The sequence below is a fragment of the Athene cunicularia genome, assembly GCF_003259725.1.
Source record: "Athene cunicularia isolate RWA chromosome 8 unlocalized genomic scaffold, athCun1 chr8_part1, whole genome shotgun sequence".
NCBI lineage: Eukaryota > Metazoa > Chordata > Aves > Strigiformes > Strigidae > Athene > Athene cunicularia.
The window spans coordinates 28,981,302-29,003,101 of record NW_020799109.1 but is presented as its reverse complement, the minus strand read 5'-3'; the positions used below and the strand labels follow the sequence as shown (position 1 = coordinate 29,003,101).

Genomic DNA, 21,800 nt, shown 5'->3' with positions numbered 1-21,800 from the left:
GGAATATTTATAGATAGCACTGATTAGCCGTGCAATTGTTGTTGAATAATGGGTTTGTTTGTTTTTGTTTTTTTTTTTTTTAATTTAGAACATAATAGCTATATAAGGCGCCTCTTAACTACCTTTCCCTGTGCATTATCTTCACCAAACTTAACTCAAATCAGATCTTTGGAGGAGGTAGGATTTTTTTCCCCTTTTCTTCCTTAACACCCCTTTGTTCTCTCCAGCTCTGTGTTCAATTAACACCCCCATCGCAGAACTGTAGTCTTTTTTTAATGTCTGTTACTGTATTTCACTTCTGACACCTCTCTTATTATTCTTGCCTGCTATTTCTCTTTAATATAGCAATTACGATATGGGGTTTCTTTCTTTCTTTCTCCCTCACTCCGTTCTCTTCCTCCCTCCCCTCCCGACTAAAGCCGCACCAAGAGCAGTCCAGGGAGAAGAGGGGCAGCTGTAGTGTCTGTAGTGCTGGTGGTTCTGGGGTAGGCTGGCAAGCCCAAGGCCCATCGGATGAAGTTTTTTGCACAGCAGGATGGGGCAGCTTGCTTTCCTTCCCCCTTGCCTTTACTTCTCTAGGATTTCAAACCCTGCCCTCCTTATCCTGCATTTCCACCGAGGCTTCCCAAGGAACACGGGAGAGTTAAACACCCCGATTTGAATTTCAATGTAATTCTTGCACCTAAGGCCTCATTCTGCTTCTGCAATGAAATAATGAAAGTGTTCTTGCTCCAGCCTCAGAGGATCTGTGTCCCTGCTCTGCTCTCAGCAGGTCCAGCCCTCATCGGGCTGCTATCCCTCCTGCCCATTGAAGGGGAGGAAGCCTTTGCTTTGATAATTACTACTTTTTAATTTTTTTTCCCCCCTCTGGTTCAAAGGCTTTAAATGCAAAAGTGATGCTTCTCTCTTGCAGATGAGCAGGCTCCCTGTAGGGACAGGGTCTGCAGGGTCCCTGGTGTGGCTGCCCTGGGGAGATGGGAAACATTTTGGGAAAGCAGGGCTTCCAGCCAGCTGGCACTGCCCAAGGAAGCCTTTTTGCAGCTCACGACTAAATTGTTTCCAGAAACCTGATGTCTTCAAAGGAAAGGAGGGAAGAGAGCATGCAAGGGGCTGAAAGATAGGGATGGTTTGGGAGGGAAAGCAGCGTCTGGGAGACCCAGGCTTGGTGGAGGGTGGCATTACCTCAAGAAGAGTGGCCACCTCTGACGACTGGCTGGGAGGGGATAGGAACACTGGTGGGAAGGGGAATGTGTCCCAGTAGGTCCTGGTGCCTGATAGAAGCAGGGTCTTCAGGGCCTGTGTTGCTGCAGCGAGTCCTTTTTCTGGGCTTTTCTCTTCCAGCGTGGTGTTGTCCATCAGGGATCTGTATGGGTAACTTTGTAGGAGCATGCTTGCTTGGAAAATTCTTTTTCCTTTTTGATTTTATATTTTCTTCCTCTCCCATGGTAGCATGTGGTTGGAGCTCTTTGAATGGAGCAGGCTTAATTAGTTTAATCAAAATTGGCCTCCTGCAATTCTCCGGGGAGGAGGAGGTGGGAAGCAGGGGGCTGCCAGCAGGCTCTTCCTCCCACCTCCTTCCTCTTGGCCCTGCCTGCAAAGCGGAGAAATCAGGCCCAGATCCTGGCACAGCATTACTGCTCTGAGGGACTCCACAATTTGGGGAGTACAGGAGCAAACCTGTTTGGTTTTGTTTCAGGGGTTGTTTTTTGTGGGTGCCTGATGTTGTAAACTTTGCTGTGATTGCAGACTGGAAGGATGCTCTTGAAGGATTTGCTGGGTCTTATTGCTTCCTGTCCCATCTGTTTGCTCCTGGGGGATGGATGAACTTGTCCTACTGCCTTTGATCCCATGTTCCCAAGTTTCCAGCCTTTGCTTGCACTCGTTCCCCCAGGTTTTAGGTAGTGGTGGCCACTGGGTGTGTGTATCCAGGGATGGAGGGTGCCAGGAAGGTGCTGTGCTGGCAGCCTGCTCTTTGGATGCTGCATGCTGACAGCACTGGACAAGGCGTAGAGGAGGAGGAATCTTTGTGTTTGATTAATGCATGCCAGAAAAATATCTATATTAACTAGATGCATGCATAAATAGCAGCTAACCAGAGCATCCTCTTACATGAAATTAGGTGCCTTCCCCGTAGCCATGGGTCTCTCTCCAGTCCATCTCCCTTCACCTGTGCATGGTCTTGGCAGTGAAGTGTTATGGGTGAGTTCAGGGAAAGAGATCTTGTTATTGGGCCTTGTAGTTCCAAACGAGAAACTCGGAAGATCTTTCAGGCCTAAATTTCTCCAGGGGAAAAAATGGTTCAAATTCCCTGATTTGAGACTTGCAAAGGGATTTCCCACTTGGAGCGCTGACTGTCTGCAAGCAGAGCTTTTCTAAACGATCTCAAATGCTAGATTTATTTCTGTTATCAGGCTTGTGTGTTGGCCATGGGTTTGAGGGCAGCGGCTGTAAACAAAATGCAGAGAAACTGAGACAATTTCATCATGGCTTTTCCTCCCCCCCCCCATCACAAGGAAATTACTGCATGCAGCAATTCTTTAGGGGAGTAGGGTGGTGGTTTAAACATAAATGGTTTCATTTGCAGTGAGATACACCACCAGCAGCATAGCCTAGTGTATCTGCTGAATCAGAGCTAGGGATTTTGGCAAGAAGGGAGAATACGGGATTCCTCCTCTGCCTTTGGTTCAGCACCTCATTCCCCAGTTCTCCCTTTAATCTGGGAGCTGCTTCCTTCTCTGCTAATAAAGCTCTGCAAAGGTGATATCCCTTTGTGATCATCTGGAAATCTGCGGTGAAGTATTTTACTTTTTTTTTTTTCCTTCCTGCTCTTGGAGTTGAGGTGCTTTGGGAGGCAGGAGAGCCTGTCCTATTTGCTCTCTGTTCTAGAGGGGTAGTTTGCAGCTGGTGCAAAATACCAGGGAGAGGGGGTATCTGAAAATGCGAATTAAATTTTTTTTTTTAAATCCCTGCCTTGCATTTCCATGGCAGTTTTCCTGGACACTGAATTTCACTCTCCTATTAACATGTGCTTTGCTTTGTTTTGGGAGGAGTTGTGGGAGGAGGTGGGCTGTGCAGCTCTGGCTCCACAGATCCCAGATCAGGATGCCCCTGCCAGGCTCCACACTTTTGGGCTGAATCTGTGGGCTTTTGGCTGCTGGGTGGGGCGAAGTGATGCTCCTTTGTGCTGCAAGGATGTGTGCTGTACCGTGCCTAGCACAGGGGGACGTGGTGCTGGGTTGGGGTTTGCAAGGAGGTAATGTGATTTACAGCAATGGATCTGGTTAATAATCTCCAGCAGCTTCTGTATACTCAGGGGCTGCTTGTATTCCCAGCCAGGTGTTTGCAGACCGGATCAATATGGCCCTATTTGCATGGGGCTGTCCATAATCTAATAAACCAACCTCAATCTGTGTCCCTTGCTTTCCCCAAACATCCAGCCAGAGATGATCCTGGTCTGGTTGGACTGGCAGGTGTTCCCTGTGGTGGGTGAAGCTGTCTGTACAGCGCTTGACCCCTGGACTGCCAGCCTGGGGTCATATGTGGCACCCCAATGCTGCCAGCAGGTACCAGGTGCCAAGGCTGTGCCCTCCACCAGAGCCTGGACTGTGTGAGCACTCCTGCTTTTTGGGTGTGCTGGAGGGCTGTAGGTGCTGTGTGCTGCTTTGCAGACTGTCACCTCCCCAGCATGCTCCAGAGGCATAGACATCAGGGGTTTTCCATGAAATCCCTCCTCTTGACATGTTGCCCTTGGGGAGCATCTGCTGGGAACCCCGTTTCAAATGAAGAAATGATGGTTTTGTGGGCAGGGCAGTTGGCAGCTTCTGCTGAAAACTATCTCGGAGGTGTTGCGTCCCCCGGCAATTTAAATAGTACAAGGTGGCGGGTGGTATAGGGATAAATTACAGAAAGCCGTGGCCTGAGGAGGCTGTGGGCTGAATACATTAAAGCGTGGTGTTGTCAGGCTGGTGGCGGGGCTGTGGAGGGACTCAGGTGATGCTTTCTCCTGGTGCTGGAGGATTGGTTGGGCTGGAATTATTGGTTTGCAATTGTGTTGATTTAAAAAAAAAAAAAAAAAAGCATGGAAGAATTAAATCCCCTGGCCTTGTGTTTTTGAGCCCTAACCCTGTGTGTGTGTATATATGTTTGTTTTTTTTAAATCCAGAACAAAAAGCCACTTTTCCTGGTGGCAGAAGCAGGAGAACTGGCAGCCTGATGGAGGGGATGGCTGCCGGGGAAGCCGCCTTGCTGGGCTGCTGTGCCTGCGGAGGAGCGATGTGCTGTCACTGCAGCTTGGTGTTTTGGGGAGGTCGCCAGCACAGATAATAGAAATCCCCTCTGACACCTTGAGTGAGCAGCACCTTGTTGCTGTCATCTCCCTGCCTAGCCTTTTATTTATAGAAGCCTTACCTAAAATAGCCTTTTTGCTTGTCCTAAGTTGATGGGCTGTTTCCTACCCCCCCTCCCCCTTTTTTTTTTTAAATATACTGATAAATTGAAAACCCTTGGAATAACCAGTGCTGTGAGGAGCCACTCTAATCTAAAATGATAACTTTGCCATTTTACTTCAGCCTTAGTGAAAAACGAGCAGAGCTGCCTTTGCGAGTGGGATCAACCTGTCTAAATGCTGGTGGCTGGATTTTTGCTTCTTGCCTGAGTGCAAGCTCAGAAACCTAGTTCATCATTTCCATGTCCCATTTTCGGTTTCACAGGCAGTGTTTTGTAACTCCATGTTTGGCCCAGCCTGGCTGGCCTGCCTGTCCTTGTTATCAGAAGAGGAAAATCAAGTTTCTCTCCTGGTTGGGTAACATTTCAAACTCCAGAGTGATGTCGATTAGCAGAATTAGCAGTGGCAGGTTAACCGGCAAAACTATCCTTGCAGTTGCGAAGTGTTCATTGCTGGCTGCTGCTCCTTTCCCAATTCCATCGGTCCCGATTTCGGACGCATCTCTGCAGCAAAGAGATTTTTCTCTCCTAATTTAGTGTGACTGTTTCCTTTGATATTTGTTACTTAGAAGACTGGAACCAAAATGAAAGTGAATCTGCCCATAACTCTCTGAAATGTGCCTTTCTAATTTCAACATTAATGTTTCAAAACCCAAGCTGCTGGTGGGTGTACATTTGCTTGTTTACACACATGCTTTTTTCCCCTGTGCAGTGATTCTCTGGTGAAACATTAAGAATGATACAATACCTGGAGCCTCTGGATGCATTGGTCCCTGGATTTAAGCTTTGGCTTTTAACTCTAATTTTAAAAGGTTGCAAGTGTTTTAACTTAGGGTTTTTTTTTTTTGGGAGGGGGATGTTTATATATAAAATTGTTACTGTAATAATATAATATTACTGCAAATCCCTAGACAAAAGGCACAGTTCACAGGGTAAAATAAATGAGTTGGATGGAGTTGCAGCCATCAATCCTGACTCCATAGCACAGGACACAGCCTACCTGCTATGTTTTGTGTGAAGCTTGTGCTTTCCAGAAGGGCATTTGGTCTTGTGTAGGACAGTTGCAGGCAGGGGGACATGCTCCACTGGTGGAGGCAGTGTTCTGAAGGGCTTATGACCCTTGCTTTGCAAGGGGTAACCTCTTTATTTCTGGTAGGAATTTGTGAAGCTTCTGACTGCTGTGTTGGGCTGGGCCTGTGCCTGTTGAGAGCGTGGAGCCTGCCGTGGCCCTGCTCCCAGTGCAGTTACTTGTCTGCGGGAAGCAGGTGGCAGGAATCGTGTTTTCGGCAAATGTATTATTCCGCCCGAAAATTCTGGCTGTTAGATCTGGCCAGCAGATGTGAAGTGTTGATCGGTATTGGTGGTGGGGAGTTGCAATATACTTTGCTAATGGAGAAAAACTGGAGGAGCAATTCCCTGATTTACGCTTTCGGTGATGTGAAATGAAGCCGTCTGAAGTGCTTTGCTCAGCAAGCTCTTAGCAGACTGCTTTTTCCTCCCTACTTCATGCAGATTTTTCTGAAGAGGCTGTATCTTGGCTCTGTTGCTGGGTGGGCAGAGGTGGCTAGGGCGGCATGGGCCCCTTAAATGCATCCAGAGGCACAAAGGATTGAGCATGGGAGCCATGAGTGAGAAGCACCCGCTGTAGCTTGCTCCAAAGCCCTGGTGCAATTCTGTCCCCAAGCGGCTGAAAAGGTCATTTAGTGCAATAGCAAACGTTTAATTTAGCCTTTTTTTTCCCGCTCCCTCAAATAGTCAAATTAGCATCCTTCCTGTGGTACAGGAGCTTCTGGAGGAGCATCCTGATAAGGATTATTGGTAGGAGTGCCTGGGCCCAGGCTGTTCCTCTCCCGAAGGTCCCTGGCTGCTATTTGCACATCCTGGGGTCTGACTGCTGCTGGCATTTCCCCTGTTCGGTGGAATTTACTTTATGCTTGGCGAGGGCATTGGGTAACATTTGCGCACCTGGGCTGCTTAAGCTGCGGAGGGGCTAGGGGGATGCAGCAGAGAAGGTCAGGGGTCTCTGCTTTCCTTACGGGGAGGATGGAGCAGGGAGAGCAGCTGACGGGTACTGTGTCCTCTACCCAAGCAGAAAGCAGAAGGGGGAAAACAATGTTATGTAGCGTAGGGGTAGCTGTGCAACCATCTAGACTCTGCTCTGTTGGGTGAATGCAGGGTGGCTCTGGCCATGGAGAACTCGGATTCTGTCTGGTTTCCTCTTGTGGTGGATGGGTCAGTTGGGCAGCAGGTGCTTGGTTGTGCTTTATTGTGGCGAAGGGTGCTGTATTTCCATTCAGACAGGTTTGCAGCACATGCCTGGGAGGCACGCAGCCTGGGGTGGGATTTCTACTTAGAAATAGCTCTTCTGCATCCAGGTCTAGAAAGCCATGGGGTCCTGACCCATGGGTGTTTGGGTGTAGGATGACACATGCAGCAGCACTGTGGCTTGGTTGGAGGTTTAGGGAGACTGTCTAGAGGGCAAATGGGGATTGGTTAGAGTGAAAAACCCACAAGCAATATGGATAAGATACAGTGAAGGGTGGTGGTACAGGAAATCCTAGGTCTTTCCATGCTTCTGAGGCAGGTGGCAAAGTCCACATGGGTTGAAGGACAGATTGTTATTTCCCTTCTGCCATGTTTGGTTAAGCCTTGGAAACGTCCTTCGGCAAAGGCAGCATGCTCGGCTGGCTGGGTGCTCAGAGGGTGAACAGCCAGGGGTCAAGGCAGAAAGTGTGTGCTTGGAGGGCTGTGACAGCAGGGTGCTTCCAGCCCCAAGACCCTATCCGGAGCTATAGGCGTGAGTGGTGGAGCATGTTGAGGCACGTGCCTGCAGGCAAGGGTGGTGGATGGACCTGCTTCATCTTATATAGGCTATGATGGAGAAAGGAGCTGGAGCTGTGCAATTACCAGGGGTCCCTGTGGTTTGTGTTTGAAAGGAGCTCTATTAGGATAATTTTTAAGCTCCTCTTTAATCAGCAGACTTTGAAGAGGGAAACTGCTTGTGTGGTGGGTCTCTGTTTATGCTGTATCCCCTCTTCCCAGTCCCTCTTGTGATTTTTTTAATTGGTTTTGCTTCACTCTTTGGGGATGCCAGGTCTCCTACCCCAGAGGTGGCCAGGTTCCCATCAGCACCCCCAGGTAATGATGCTCTCCTTCCTTGGGCAGCTCATTCCAAGAATCTCCTCTGCCTCTTGCCCATTGCACCTAGTCAGCAGCCTGCTTTCTTCCTCTTGCCACATCTCCTCCCTCTTATGCAAGCACTGGTGCTAGGTCTGATCCTGATCAGTGATTGCCCTTGTGGGCTTCCAGGGGAAGACCATCCCTGTGGCTTTTGGAGGCCTCTCTTAGGCTGGATGAGGAGTGTGGAGGAGACCTAAATGAGGAACAAATGAGAACCATATAGAGAAAAATGGGAATCAGATTTAGGAAGCAGACCAGACAACCCTTCAGAAGGGGTGGGGGTTGTTTGCTTTTAATCAGTCTCCTTGGGTTTCAGGCAGACTTGTTTTCTTTTACCTTCTCTTCCCCCAGCCCCCTCTCTCTCTCCCTCTGCTTCTCTTGCTGTTCTCAAAACTGCCCTGAATCCAGCAGCACCAGCATCTTCTGCCTGATCTCCCACTTTCTGCAAATGGGATTACTGGCCAATCCAGCTGACATCTTGTCCATCTTTTTTCCCTCCTCTCTGGTTCTCCCTGTTGGGAGCTTGTTGCCTTGAGCCAGGCTGCCTTGTCTGAGCTGCTGGGGATGGGTCCCTCCCACTGCCAGAGCAGCTTTTTGGACTTTCTGGAGTGAGTGTGGAACAAACTCTTCCAAATGGGCTGAAGTTTTCTCTGTGGAGTTGATTAGTCCTGGCATGCTCTGCTGTATACTTTAGAGGCAGTCCCCTGGGGCTGGCCATGCTTGGAGGAGATCAAAGTTTCTCTGTCAGAGGTTTTGGACAGTGCCTCCGAGATGCTTGAGTTACTTCCTAACACGTGTTCCTCCGGGATGTGGTGGCTGCAAGGGAGGACCCTGCCTTCCTGGTCTCCACGGGCAGGTGGTTTCCCTGCAGAAATGTGCTTATTTCCCCTTCCTTCTCCTTATTTCCCTGGTCATTGTCTTTGTGCACAGTAGGTGGATCTTGGGAGGGCTGGGGCCCTATGTAGCTGTGGGTTAGTGAAGCTGAGCCTTTGATTCCTTTCACTTCCAAGAGTCCTGGTGGTGAGTAATCAACTTCCCAAGCGGAGAGGCCAGGCTGGATCTGGGATTAGTTGTTCCCATGACCATCTCTGCAGCTCTTGGTGTCCTGTACTGGGCACCAATGCAAGGGATGAAGCTTCTCCCACCTTGAAGGGGAATGGGAACCTCCCAGTCAGGGAGGTCTCACCAATGCCTTCTGCAGCTGGGCTGTGGCAGCATGCAGGGCTGTTGTGGTCATGTCCCAGGTAGAGCTTTCTCATACAGAGTTGTTTTTCTGTTTGCTGATGGTTAGTAAAGAGACAAGGGCTCCGGGGTGAACTCTGGCATCTTCTAGTGAATTGCTTTCAGCTGCTTTCCTGGGTTTTGTAACCCATTTAATCTTTGTTTTATGTAGGATTCCGCCATCCTGGAGAGTAAGTTCACCCACTCTGCTGGGATGTTCTGGGAAGGCTGGTGGTGAACAGCCTCCAGCATGACCCTTGGATTTATAAGTGCTTGTGCCTCAGGCAGAGACTTTCAGGGTGGCAGAGCCAGAACTGTGTTCCCAGCAAGCCCATGGGGCTGTGGGTTCCCTCTTGTGTTCAGTGGGTGATGCTGGTGCAATGTGGTGGGTTGGTTTGTCTGTGGCACCCTTCACCTCCATTGCTCAGCAGGTCTCTTATGAACACTGCAGAATTGCGTGTGCAATTGCAATCATTTTCCTGTGTGGCTTAGTACATCTTGTGCCTGGACTTCGCTCATAATCCTGGATGAAGGCTGTGTCTGATCCTAGTGTGGGCATCTTAGCTGCTTGGTACGAGCCATTGGGGAGAAAGTTTGTGATGGCTTTGCTGCCCAGGAGGGGCTGATTGAATTAATGTTTTCAAGACTATCACAGAGCTTTACAGTTGCAAGCTGGAAAAGCAGAGTGAAGCAAAGGAGCCAAGCATGCTCTGCAGTGACTCTTCCAGGTCCCTGAGGTCGGCACAAGGGAAATTGCTTCTGTTGCAGCACAGGGTGAGCCTCCTCCCTTTTTCAGTGCAACAGAAATTGGGGTTGTAAGCCTTCATCCTGGTATGTAACTGTGCTATGGGCAGTCATCTCCCCTGGCTGGTGCAGGTGGGTGCCAGGGGAGCATGTGGGTGCTTTGTTGCCCTGGCCCTGGATGCATCCTAGAGCTCCCCATTCTGCACTGTAGTTCATCCTGCTGTGCTTCCAGAGAGGTCTCTGCATAAGATGCTTCTTGTTGCTGCCCAGTAAGCTTCCCTTTAACCATGCCACAGTGGGGCTTTTCTGAAAATTTTATTAGGAAATTCCCATTTGGTCGCTTTAAAAAGCGAGCCCTTGTGGCTGGCCCCTGGCCTGCCACTAACAGATTTGTTTGAGAAAAGGCTGCGTTGGCATCCTGCTTTATTGAACATGCCTCCTGGGAAGGCAGTTTGAATATCCTTCTGTCTCCTCGGAGCAGGGAGCTCTCAGGACTGCCTGCCTCCATGGGGATGGGGAAATGCTCTCCTCTCCTCTCCCTTTCCCTCCCACTCTGTCCCCTTGTTCAAGCTTCCTTTTTCTTTTTTTTTTTTTTTTTTTTTTGTGTCCCGCTCCATGCGGCTTTTCTCTTTCCCCACGGAGTTCATCCAAAGTTCGTATCCAGACGATGAACAAAGTAGCTGAGACCTTTTCCTGACTCCTCACCCTTTGTCCTCATCACTTAGTGACAGACAGGAATCAAATGCCACAGACAGGCTGACGGGACAGGGCTGTGTGGAAAGTCCAAGGAGGAGGAGTGGAGCAGTGCTTGGTAGATGGGGGACTGATGTTTAAACTCTTCTCCCCCTCCCTGGGTAAAGAGCTGAGCTGCTTTTACTTTAAAGGGCAGAGGGGAGGTGCAGCTTTTTTTTTTTTGGCAGAAACCGGATAAATTTTTAGTGACAATAGACGTAGGGAAGAAGGACCGGATGGAGTTAGCCTCAGTGTTTAGTGCTGGGTGTGCCTCCTGTTGCATGCAGGGGAAGGAAGGGGCTACAGGCCGTTACGGATTGGAGGGATGGAGGCTACTGGTTTGCCTGCATCAGCTCTGCTGGAACAGGAGGCTTTGCCATAAGGAAGAGGGGGTGCATGGTCTGAGTCCTTATCTGTTTCTAAAGGCTTCATTGCCCTGGCTTGGTTTTCCATCTCACTAAGGTTGTTTGGTCTGGTCTTGGCTTGGTTTTCCATCTCACACAGCTTCAGGGCTTCACTCTGGGTGGTGAGTGGTACCCCACTGAGGGTGCAGGGGAGTGGGGTTTAGTATTGCAGGCTTCCCTGTGCCAGCGGCAGCACGTGCAGGCTGGTTTAGCTGGGCAGCTGCCCAGGTTGGGCTTCTCGCTGCTACCAAAAGCTGGGAAGGGATGGTATTCTGAGCTGGTGTTTGAGGTGCTCAGGAGACTTGGTTCAGCCTGTCAGGAAGGGAAAGGAACAATTTAGCCTGTTTGTTCATTAGCACTTGTCTAACTCATTCAGCTGTCAGAATTGGGATGACTCTTGATGGGTATTTATCCCTCTTCCAGATGTCCTCCCCACCATTCACCTTCTTTCCTTTCTTTAATGAAAAAATGACAACTGGAACATCTGGAAGTCCCAAATGAGGAAAGGATGGAAGGGATTTTGTGGAAGTTTTATGGAAGCTGGATTGGCTGTAGCACCAAGTTTGGCAGAGGCTGGAGGGTAAGGATCTCAAGCCTCCGGGGAGAGGCCTCCACAAAATGTATGGGGCTTTGCTTGGGGCTGCTCCTCAAGAGGTGGGGATCTTGTGGACTTGTGTTGGGCCAGGGCTCTGCTTCAGTCCTGGATTTTCTTGTGACTGAAAGCCTCACGTCTGTCTCTGAAACGCAAGGATCTTCCCCTTGGTCTGCTAAGGAGATCCTCCTTGTGCAAACAAGTAGCTGCAGCCTCCCATAACCTGTTACCTGTTAAAGCCTCTGGAGCAAGCTCCAGGGATGTGGTGTGAGGCAGTGCTGGGGGCTTTGCCTGCTTGAGGTGACCCTGTTGGCAGGGAGATGTGAATCTCCCTTGTGCAGAACAGCTGTTGAGGTTGGGCAGGGAGGGGAAACACTGCTGTCAGAAAAGGACTTGCAGAGGAGTGTTTATATTTGGGGCTTAAATCCTGGGAAGTGCCCTGGAAACTGGGGAAGAAAGAGGTGGATGTCTCCAGTTCAGTTTGCATGTGGAGAGAGAATGCCATGACTTAAATGAGCAAGAGCAGTGTTGTTTCTTCTGTTGGCAGAGGAGAAACTAAATTGCTCAGTGAGTCCCAGGACTGAGCAGGGAGCTAGAGTGACCAGCTCACCCCAGGGCATGGCAGGTTGAGTCTCTGTCCCCAGCCCTGGCTGCAGCATTCCATGTGACTCTGGCCACTCTCATCAAGCCCTGTTGCAGTCTTCCAGAGCCACTTGCAGGGGTTATCTTGGAGGCAGCAGGAAGGGGCTGGGGATGTCCAGGTTTTGCCCTCTTTTGTTTGCTGAGTTTTAGAGCTTGCTGATCTGGGCCCTGGCCAGCTTATCTGACTCACAAGAATCATCTCACCAGTCTCCTACACCCTCCATTACCTGATCCAAGTGCTTCCTGGTGTGTCGGCTCTCACCGCTGTGCCATCGTGGAGCCGCAGCTGTGAAGGGAGCTGTGCATTTGTGTAGCTTGTGTCTGCCACAGGCTGCTGCGGTGTGTGGTGCTGGAAGGGACCAGAGCCTGGGTCCCCCCCTCCATCACCCTTTGCAACGCATGCTTGCTTTGCTGATGACCATCTTTCCTGACCCCGCAGATGGTCTCTAAATGTCTTTACAGAGACACTTACTCTGTTGGAGAGGCAAAATAAAGATCTTCCTTGCTAAGAGAAGCAAGCTTGGTGGCTTTGTTTTTTTCCTGTTCCCTGGGCTGTATTGCTGGTAGCAGCAGTAGTGGGTGCTGTAGGAGGCAGTTTGGGGGGATCCACTTGCCTGGTTGTTGTAGTGCTGCCATGTTTCTGTTCATAAATGCAATAGGTTGGACCTGGAGAAGGATTATGGTGATAAGAAAGACCTTTTACTATCCACAGGCTCCTTTCAGCAGAAGGTGACCAGAGTCAAGTCAAAACTTCGTCCGCTGATTCTGCAAACTCTGAGGTCCCTGTTGAGCCAAAGGCAGGTGTGAGACAGTGCTTGGAAATCCCCCGAGTTGCAAGCTGGGAAGTCTCCTGGAGCTCTTGGTTTGCCAGTTGTGCTGTGAATTTTTTGCATGCGGCTTTAACTCCTCACCTTTGCAGGGAAGCAGCTGGGGCATGTTCCCATCTGAACCTCATACCCCTGCGAGGGGCTTGGTTTGGCAAAGAGCTGCTGTTGCATCAGGCAGGGCTGTGCCCAGCAAATGGCAGGGGAAGGTCCTCATACTTGTGGCAGGAGCATCACTTAGAAATAGTTTGATATTGTGGCTCCCCTGGGGGCTTCGGTAGCATCTGTGTTTCTGTGGCTTGTTTCCATGTGCCATGTGAATTTTTTTTCCTGTGGTCCTGGTGACTTGCAAGATTGAGGTGTTTGTTAGCTTTCTGAACTGTTTGCAGGTACCTTGTGGAGAGCTCAAGAGAACAGGAAGGTGCTGATTTGGTACGACTGGGGACCTGCATCCCCAGTGAGCCATGGAGCAAACCTATCCTACAGACTGGGTGTCTGTGGACAGCCTGCCTTGGGACAGTGGCAGGGAGGTGTTTTGGGCTCTGATGAGCAGTGTTGGGGTGACTCCTTGTGTGACAGGGTGCCTTACCTGTCTGGTCTCCCCAAGAGGGGAGCCCCCGGGTGCCTGAGAAGTGGGAGCTAGCTTGTGCAGGACTGGTTGCTGGAGCAGCAGCACTCTCCCTTCTTGCAGAAGGGTTAAGCCAGTGGTGGGGTGCAGTCCTCTGGGATGGTGACTGAGGTTTATGCTCCCCTAGCCTGATCCTCCCACTTGTGGGGCCTTGGTGCAGCCTATTGCTAAAAGGTAAAGGTAATGTCCTGAAAATGCCCTCTGAGGTGAATTTAGGGCACTGACGTATTACCACCTTCTTAGCAGAGCTGGAGTCCCAGGGCTGGTAAAAATCAGCCCTTGTTTGCAGTTATGGGCTCCCCACTTGGCAGGAGTCTGTGTGCATGGGTCCCCCCCTCAGAAGGCATTAGGGTGTGTGGGAATATTGCAGTCTGCCTTGATATGTTCCTTGTTGTGCGTCCCAGCCCCGTGAATGTGACAGTGTCCCACAAGACGTGTGATTGGTGCTGAGCTCTCCTGCCATCTCCCCCTACCCCTGCTTTGCCTACTCCATGGCTGTACCTTTTGTCAGCCAGCCAGAAACCCGCAGTGCCACAGCCAGCCTCCCTGAAGTGCCAGTGGTGCGGCGGTCAGGTCCTGTCCCCCCTCCCTGCCTCTGCCCCAGCATTTATCAGCAACCTCCCTTCCCTCCCAGCTGCCAAATTCTTTCTCTGTGCCGTCATTCTTAGGCCAGAAGCTGCCCTGTCCCCACTCCCTCCCTCCCTCTGAAACCAGCCCAGAACTGCTGGGCAAACATTTCGCCTGTTGTTATTACAGTATTCCCATCTGCATACTTAGTCATAAACCCCTTTTAATTCCAGCCTTTTTCTGGGGCGGGGTTAAGAGTTCAAACCCATCATTTTTCTTTTGGGTCTGGAGACTTACAAAAGCAGCCTGCGGCGAGATTGTTCGGGAAGACGGGGCCCAAGAGTGAGTTTAGGGGGAGGGAAAGGGGAAGGGGGTAGTGGGGAGGGGGTTTGCACGCAGGGGTGCTGGCTGTGCAGCCCCCCTCCCTGGGGAAAGCTTTGGATGACATTTGTGTGGGGCTGGCCATGGCAGGGGTGTGCTCTCTGCCAGGCCCCCCTATTCCTTCCCCCTTCCTGCAGCTCGCTGAGAAACCAGAGGTGGATTGGGCTGACCCCTTTGCAGGGAGGTGTTGAGTCAAGTTGTGCCGCTGCTGGTCTTGCCTCGTTTGCCGATTCTTTGGATAATGGCGTGCAGAAAGCCCAAGAGGAGCATTCCTAAATGTGCAGGGAGGGGGAGCAGCCCTGGCTCTATGTGAAGTCCTGCCAGGAGAGCCCCCCAGGCACAACACAATGCTGCTCATGCTTTAATGATGCAAAGGATGCTGCTGGGCTCCCTTCACCCGGCTTACCATGTCCTTACTTTAACAGGCTGTCCCCTCCTCGCCTGAGGTGGTGAGGGTCCTGCTCCAGGAGCACTGGTGGTCCCTGTACTCACCTCCTACCCTGTGCAGGCATCCCTAAAGCTGGATGAGTCCAAGTGTCCCTGCATTTCTTCCAGAAAATATTGGGGTCCGTTCTTGTGAGCCTACTTGAACATAGGAGGTGGCTGTAAAGTAACTCTTCTGTCCTCCACTTTGGAGCTCAGCTGCTTTTAGTTCCTCTGTGGCAAGGGTTCCCAGATGCTGGCACTTCTGACCCGTTTGATGCCACCCCATTGTGAGGTCTTCCTGCCTTCCATCTGCTTTTCTGTGATATGGGTGGTGTGGGCAAGGCAGTGGGGGGGCAGAGAGCTTGTAAGGGCAATACCTAATTCTGGCACGAGGTTTGGTGCCTGTGTCCTTCCCATACTGCCGCCGCAGAGCCTTCGGACTGGATGCTGACCTGGGTCTGGTGGGCATTGCTCTATCTGCCCTATCGCCCATTGAGGATGGCATGCCATATCTCTGCGGGCTGGACTATGGACCAGTTGTTTATGGGCTTGAGAAGCACTGGTATGTTCTTCGTGTCTTTAGGCAAGATGACGTCTTTTTTTCTTCCCTCCAAATTAAAAGGTCTGGAGGAGGAAAAGAAATAATAATAATGTGTATTTGGGTTGACAGAAACGTTGTACAAATTTGTGCAGCTCAATTTCCCAACATGTTTCTGTAAAGAAGGCTCTTGCTTTACTTTTGGGAAGCATAAAAAAGATGGAAATATATCATATTTACATTTTTGAAATTAAGCCTTTGCCTTTTTTATTAAAAGTATTTCTCTGAAATTTGATTTCTGTTTTATATTACAAATAATTTAATGACAATTCCAGCTCTCAAGTGATGCTGTTTAAAAAGGGAAAAAAAAAAAGTCTTAAAAGAACAGGTATTTGGGCAATTTGAAATTTGGAAGTTACTCCAAGGCAGCAATGCCAAAGTGAAGTTTGATGGAACAACCTCCACTTCTCCTTGTCTCTGCCTATCCCACCATTCAATCTGTGGTTGTTACCCCATGTGGGCTGCATGATGGCTTATCATACATAGGGTTTTTTTTTTCCCCTCTGGTATTCTTAAATGTGTGGACTGAGGGTTTCATGGCACTACAGATATTGAACAGCCACAGGAAAATAATCTAAACAACATGCTCTGTATTTTTAGCAGGTCAGGTAAGAGGCTTTCTGAAAAGCTTGCCCCAGTGTAGGTGGGCAATCATGATCTTGCAGCTGTATCCAGGTGGGTGCAGTTGCAGGGCTATCCCACGCAGGATGAGTGGTCTGAATTTGCATCTAAATTCGCTTTCCAGCTTGATTCCCTGAATTGCCCTGAGAGCTGCACTTGCACTTCTAGGTGGAGAGATTTTTCTAAAATTTTTTTTTTCCTATGTGGATGCTGGATGGTTATTAAGCTGATGTAGAGGGAAGGGAGCTTGTCACATGAGAAACTGAGGCTTAGTCCCCAGTAATCTGAGGCATTCATCCTTCTGGCCTCAACAGTTTGGTCTCTTGATCTGATAAGAGTCAGCATGGGTTGGACCTGCACTTTTCTTTTTGCAAGTGCAAGGGTGGAAGAAGGGGAAAGGCCCCGCTGTAAGCACAAGCAGCTTGTGAGCCTTTCCTCACACCTCTGCTGTGGGGTGCAGGATGGGGAGTGGCTGGAGCTGGAGGGCTGTGACTGCTTTTTTGAGCTGCGAGCATGCCTGGGATGGTACGCTCGGAGCATGGGGCTCTGCCTACCTGCCCTCTGCGTGCTTGGCAAGCCATGGCTTGCAAGGCACGGCGGGTCCTGTGAGCAGGCTGTGTGGCTTTCTGCATCCTCCCCCTCCTGCTCTGGAGGGGAGCTGGGTAGATCCTGGCCAGCCACCCACTTCATTTGCCTTTCTCAAGGGGTGCTGCTCAGCTTTGCAAAGCTGGGTGCTGCTCTTTCCCCCTGCTGCATTGAGTTTTGTAACCGAGTTTTCCTCTCCTGTGATCAGAGGCAGTGAGTGCTTTGAGCTGAGATGCCTGAGCAGAGGCTTTGCAAGGTGCATGAAGTGTTCATTACACTTGTTTAGGAGGAAGCTTACATCTTGAAAATTGACTGACTGGCCTGCCTGTTGTGGGGCGGGAGAGCAGGCTCAGCCCTTGTGTGGGAGCCAAAAGACTTGTAAGTTTGGTTTCTGGGCACGACGTCTTGTTGAGTGATGCTGGTCAGGTCACCCTGCTGCCTTTCTAGCCTGCCTGTGTGGCAGGGACATCTGTATCTGCAGATCTTACGACTCTGATCGATTAAAGCAGCTTGGGTTATTGCAGAGAAGGGAGTCTAGTCTGCCTGTTGTTCTCTGCCTGTGGCCTTGCGTTGTGCAGCGAGTGTCTGGTTAGGTGATGTGAGTCTTACACCTTTACTGGGAGGGAGAGGAGTGCTGGTGGAGTTAGTTTTGAGTTTTCTTCTGGGGAACAGAGACTCCTGATCTCAGAGGTGTTTGAAACCTTTCCCTGTTTCCACATCTCCATCCTCACAATTTGGATATCTGCGGGCATTGCTCACGCAGGGTCCCAGGGCTGTGCATTGCGACACCATCTTCTACCTCCTGCACAGAGCTGCCTCCAGGAGGACAGCTGGTGAGTGCAAAGGCCACTGGGGTTATGTGACCGATGTCTGATGATTTCATTAAATCAGGATGAAATTTGTGCTGTTCATGTGTGTTCCCATTTTTCTGCAAACATGGGCCTGGCCTGCCCCAGGAGTTGGAAATGTGGAACATGCACGCTCCTCCTCTTCCTGTTTCTTTTGATTTTTTGTGTTGAAAATGAGATATTTTTTTTCCCCCCCTCCCTGTGCTCACCTGCACCTTTTGCCTTTCTGCTGCCCGATGCCTTAATTACAGCTGACTAAATGGCATGCCAGTAAATCTTGTGAGAGGTCACCCCTGTCACATGCCACCCTCAGGATGGGGGACGTGCCACCCCTGCTCCCAATCATGAGTTTCCATCACTGCTTCTTCAAGCTCTCTCCCTCTCTTCTTAACGTGCTGCTTGTGTAATTGTTGGCTGTTTGTCCTCTAATGATTATAAATTAGCGGCCGAGTGTATAAAAACTTAATGAAGTTCTGTCGGTGGAACCATTACGCCTTCCCAGGCTGGCACGTACAGGTCGGCCAAGCCGGTAAGAAAAGCCAGACACCAGTCCGGCCTTTCAGGGGATCAGGTTTCAGCTCGCTCTTTCCTGCAGTGTTTTTTCTTGCTGGATGGAGCCAGAGTTGAGTGCTGGGAATCCTGAAAGGTGGCAGGTGATATTTTCTCTGCTATGGAGTGCAAAATCACCAGAATGCTTGCATTGCCCTCCCTCACTTATTTCCAGCCCTCCCATTGCACTGTTCCAAGGGTACATCCCCTACTTGTCCCCTTTCCTGGCTGTTTCAGGCCTGGGTTCTGAGGACTCGCTGGACCTCTCAGTTCTGGCCTGTAACAGCTTTCCTTTTGCACATTGACTTCCTGGGTGGAAACCAAACATCTTGGACCCCTTCAGCTTCTCCTGCTTTGCCTCTTGATCATCTGACCATGACATGGCAAGAACAGCTTCTTCCATCACAGTGCTTGGGCAAGGTGTAGGAAGGGTGTTGGAGAAGACAGCATGATCCTACAGGTATAAATCTCCCTGCTATAAACCTCCCACCCCCTTAATTTTTTTCTTCATTGCTCAGAACTTGGCAGGGCTTTAACTGTGTGCCCTGGTGTTTCTCCAGGTAGAGGCAGGTTTGCTGTAGGGCTTGCTAAAACGAGCTGAGTAGCTCAGAAAGAAAAGCAATGCAGAAAAAAAGGCATTGTCCTCACTGTGTGTGCGAGTGAGATTTTGGAGGTGCCTCTTGGGCTCTGGCATCCCTCCTCTGTGGAAGAGCTGTGGAAACTTGGCAGTGGGTCTGTCTTGTGTCATCCTCATGAAAATTCAGTCGAATTGTGAGCAGATACCAGTCTGCTTAGCAGGCCTCTGAGGAGACTGTGTGACATTTTGGCAGCCAAACCCTGGAGAGTGGCTGCTGGCCCCTGGGTGCTGCAGGGCTGGGCATCACTTCTGACCCTTTCTTGGTGGAGAGACTTCCTGGGCAGTAGCTGCTGTAGAGCAGGAGCAAGATTAAAACACTGCTTGTACCAAGTTCCTGGGAGACAGGACAAGGTCTTGCAGGATCAAAGAGACTGTGGGACCCCACAACCGGTGGCTGGTGTGGGATGACCTGTGGCCCAGCTGGACCATGTGGTGCCTAAGTGTCTCAGAGAAGGTGCCATCTTTTTCAGCAGACTCAGTTTTTTTCCAGATGGGATTATCTGTGCTCTCATAGCACTTTTCCTGAGTTTAAGGGTGTGAACACTAGTCTCCTGGCCTTCTTCCAGGCTGATGAACGATTGCTTTCGGCATCCCTTATTTTTCCCCCATGCTGCTGGGTTATGCTCAGCAGGGCTCCTTCCTGGGGCTGGTGGGCTCCCTCCTCCTCTTCTAAGGAAGGTGCTTGCAAGGGTGCTGGGAGAATGGCAGGAGGAGCTTGAACCTTATCAGACCTCCAGGACATGTTTCAGGGTGGGCTGGAGCCAGCAGCCAAAGCTGCCTGTCTGGATAGATGGCATGGGGTGGGAAGCAGGCCGCCTGAAGTTAGCAGGAGCCTTGCCTTTGATTTGGCCAAGGCTCAGATCAGCCCCTGGATTTTGGGAACAGCTCAGCAACCTTTGCATCCAGCTGCCAGTGCAGGGATTAACACTGGGAGGTGTGGGTGAAAGCAGGAGCTGTGCATGGTGTGGCAGGGGCCTTGTGGCCTTGGGCACATGGTGGGGATTATGGGCAGACGGCCTCCCTGCTGCCTGCACCACATGTGCTGGCCATGCTTTTGGGGCTGGGATGGGGAATTTTGGGGTCTGCGCATCCCTCCCTCAGCAGAGGAAATCCCTCTGCCATGAGAGAAGGAGGAGACCCATGGATCTCTAGCTTTGGGTGCAAACCTCCTGCTGGTGACTTTCTGGAGGAGACGACAGCCGGGAGCTGCCGCTTGCCGCCAGGGACCTGCCCCGCACAAGCTGCTGGCGGTGAGGAGGGGAGGCTGGGGAGGGCCCCCAGCCCCTGCTCTGGAGGCCGATGCTTGCCTCTGCGTCTTCCCCGGGGCTGGTTTTCGGGGGCGCAGGCATTCCAGGAATTTGTGAGGAATTAGGGGGCGGGTGGGGAAGAGCAGGAAGACTCCTGCAACATGAACCATCTGGCCTCCTCTGTCTCTCCGTGCGGCAGTGTCTGGGATAAAGGAACTGATCGAAAACAGACATTGTTTGAGACGATAAAACCGTATTACATGTTAATGAGAAAATACATTTGAGAACCAAAGGCCTGGGGCAAGCTGGGTGTTCTCCCTCTCGCCTCGACCTGTGCATGGCCTGGTGCTGTGCTGCCTGTGGGCAGTGGCAGCTACTTTTCCCTCTGCTGTGGGTTTGCTCAGTGAGCTGGGGTGCTGCCGGTGACCATAGTTAAAGCAAACATGCTTTGCTGGGGTGCATGCCTCTGTTCTCCCATTTTGTGGTGGGAAAAAAACATGATCCCAGCAGGGGGGGCAGAAAGCAACCCCAAACCCTGCCTTGCACTGTGCATGGTCCAGGGGGGCTTGCTCCATTTGCACCCCCTTCATTCCTACTTCCATGTAAGTCCCCAGAAGTAAATGTAGCGGGTTAGTACCTGTTCCCTGGCTGCAGGGTGAGCTGCACAGCCTGACTCCCACCTGCCCTGCACAACTCTCCTGAGTGGCCGCAGGAGATCCCCGCAGCCTGAGCCTGGCTCCTCTCGACTTATAGCCTGAAGTACCCTGATGTGGTGCATTGCTGATGCCGCCTATCAGATACTTCAGGCCCTGATTTCCTTCCCTTTCCTCGTTGACTCATGCCTGCCTCTGTGGGCAAACACTCTCTGCCTCTGCTCTGGTGGGGCATACAGGCTCGCTTGGGTGGCCATGGCTTGACAGAGTCCCTGCCCACTCCCCTCCTTGCTGTTCAGGCCCTGGTCTTCCTGTGTTTCTCATTCCTGGAGCTGGGTGTGGGTGTCTGTGTGTGTTCTGCTCTGAATCCCCTCCTGTGAGGGAGTTGGGTGCCCTTGGGAAGAAAGCCAGGATGGATCTCACCTGGAGGACACTCGGAGGCTTTAGTAATCTTGTGGCTGGATTTTCAGGTTTCCTGCCACCCTGTTTTTTTCCACAGGGCTGACCTTTGCCAAGTGATCTGGGGGAGAAGGGAGCTCTGTGTCCTTGTAATGGCTGAAGTTTTTAAGTAAGGGACAAGGAGGGGTTTTGGAAGTGGGGATGGGGAAGCAAAGGGGCCTTGGAGGGGACATGTCTGGAGTCTATACCTCCCAGCCTAGCATTTAGGAGATCTTTCTTCACCTCAGGCAGGAGCGGGGAGCTGACGGTCCACGACAAAGGCCCCTTTTCTTCTTAAGGCTGGTGTTTTCATAGTGTTGGGTTACATCCCCCTTGCTTTGGGGGTGGGTGGGAAGGGGGCATTGATAGAACCTGACACAGCCTACATGATGTAATGTTATTTTTTTGGTACTGAAATTTTTTACTTGAGGTCAGCAGAATTTGTCGAGCCCTGGTGGAGGGAGGGAGCCTGGGCTGGGGGTACAGAATGGGGTCTCCCACCTGACCCTACACACCCCAGCACCCTGTCTAGTCAGGCCACAAACCCAACTGCCTGTGCAGAGGTAGCAAGCACATTGCCCCAGGACTTCTCCCTGTTCCCCCTACCCCTCGCCTCTTGCTCAAACTGAAATATTTTAATTAAAACGGATTCTGCTGGGAGCATGGAGCCAGGGAAGCCCTCTGCAGACCCCGCTTTCAGTGCTTGGGCCCTCAACATCTGTTTCCTATTGAAAGCTCTTTGGAAAGGAGAGCTGGCCCCTCCTCCCATCCCCAGTTTCAGTCCCTTTGGAGACCAACGCATGGCCTGGCTTTCCAGGGGTTTGTCCCCCTGGTGATGGG

The 21,800-nt window shown here is 50.9% G+C and overlaps 1 protein-coding gene across 1 annotated transcript in view; it reads left to right on the top strand.

The window, feature by feature from the left end:
* Nucleotides 1-21,800, top strand: part of PBX1 (PBX homeobox 1) — a 127,605-nt gene that overhangs the window by 1,076 nt on the left and 104,729 nt on the right. The window lies entirely within an intron of this gene.